Source organism: Giraffa tippelskirchi, chromosome 5, assembly GCF_054371585.1.
Source record: "Giraffa tippelskirchi isolate mGirTip1 chromosome 5, T2T-mGirTip1v1.2.pri, whole genome shotgun sequence".
Taxonomy (NCBI): domain Eukaryota; kingdom Metazoa; phylum Chordata; class Mammalia; order Artiodactyla; family Giraffidae; genus Giraffa; species Giraffa tippelskirchi.
Window position 1 is genome coordinate 90,838,450 of NC_137279.1, and position 2,061 is coordinate 90,840,510.

Genomic DNA, 2,061 nt, shown 5'->3' on the forward strand with positions numbered 1-2,061 from the left:
TTTCACTTTCATCACATTTCTTCTTCACTTTCTACCATAAGGGTGGTGTCATCTGTGTATCTGAGGTTATTGATATTTCTCCCGGCAATCTTGATTTCAGCTTGTGCTTCTTCCAGCCCAGCATTTCTCATGATGTACTCTGCATATAAGTTAAATAAGCAGGGTGACAATATATAGCCTTGACGGACTCCTTTTCCTATTTGGAACCATTCTGTTGTTCCATGTCCAATTCTAACTGTTGCTTTCTGACCTGCAACACTGCAACAATGGTGCTATAGAAGGAAGTGTAGATGGCTTGTAAATCTGTCCCTCACTTTCAAATTATATTTTTAGGTTAAATTAATAAGTATCTGTGTCATAGAAAATGTTCTGGTCTCTTGAATATGTTCATTTATTCTGTATTTTCTTGACTCATTAAATATTTATTGAGAACTTAACTATATACCAAGCATCTTACTAAGAGCTGAGAAAGGGAAGGGAAAGGAAGGAGGAATATAATTTTTCTCTTGGTCGAGTTTACTGTGAATACAAATGAATATATAAACACTGTAGTCATAAACACTGAATTTAGAAGTACACAACGCTATGATGAGAAATGACAAGAAAAATAGGCAAAGAGAGATCAAGGAAAGATTCCCAGAAAATGACAACACACCTGCGTTCTCAGGGAACAGAGGCATTAGCCTGGAAAAGAGACCACAGTCCATACAAAGACCTAGTATGTGTACCAGGGACTATATCCCATCTGAGAAACTAAAACAGCCACAATGCACATGTATTTCATAATACACGGTTTCTCAAATATCATTAAAATCTATTTCTATGTTTCAAGTATAACTTTTCCTGAACAGTGGACAAAAAACTCTTGGACATGATTATACACTGAATCCCATATTGTACACTAGTAAAATTTGTACCACGTTTACATCTAGGTAACATAGTCAAAGGGCTCTTCATCTGATAATCACTCATAGTAGCCTACAGCATCTGCAAGTCTCAAATAGTAATGAATGTGTCAGAGCACATTGTTCTATTCATTTATGAAGTACCAGGAATGCTGGACAGCCAACACTTTCAGAATGATGGGCTTTTATGTTACATCTGGGTAACATAGGGACTTCCTCCCCCTCCCTCACCATCTTAAGCAGCTGTGAGCTAAAGCTCACTTATGCTACACCCACCATCACTCAGGAGACCTCCAAAGCTTTTTCTTTAAATGAAGTGTAGTTGATTTACAATGCTTTGCTCATTTCTGCAGTGAAGTTGAAGCTCTTTTAGACATTCAGCCAGGCTTCTGCTGAAGTTTTTTGCTTCTGTGCATGACACTAAATCCTTAAATAAGTGGGAATATTCAGAAAGCATCCTAATACCATGAAGACTAAGAGGTGCTGTGACAGTTTTGACCCCCTAATTTCTCTAGCATGGGGAACTTCCAGAATGGTGGAGTGAGGATCTTGGCTAACTCTCTTTTCCCCCAAAAATGATAAAACTGGTCAATATTTTACATTGAGTCTCTGGAAATGGATCAAAGGCATACAACAAATTGAAACGTGTTGAGAAAAACTCTTGAACTTGGAGTAAGCACAGTGCAGTTCTACTAGGGCAGGGAAGTCCATGAAAATGAGAAGCTTCCCTGTTGAAGGTGGCTAACTTGACTTAGAGAGAAGTAGGGAGATCACCCAAAACCAGAGGCATCACTAAACTAGCAAACTTGAAAGAAAAGAGATGTGAAAGTTTATTCCCAGTTGGCCTAGAGGTATAATACTGGGTGGAGCAACAAACCTGCAGGCTAGCCAGAAAATTTAAAAAGATACCTATGAGTATGATATGACTAATCTGCCACATATCCCTGGCAGTCTGGAAAGATGTACATGTATGCAACACTGCATGATGGTCAAAAAGACCAGAAACAACCAACTTCAACATTCTGCAGGTCCCTATGTGAAGATGAGGTTTGTACACATGCTGTGAGAAGAAACAAAAAAAGACAGGAAGGAAAGAGGGAAGAAAGAAAAAAAAAGTTACCAGAGACACCTGTGACTGAATACTGTGGGAGAGTTA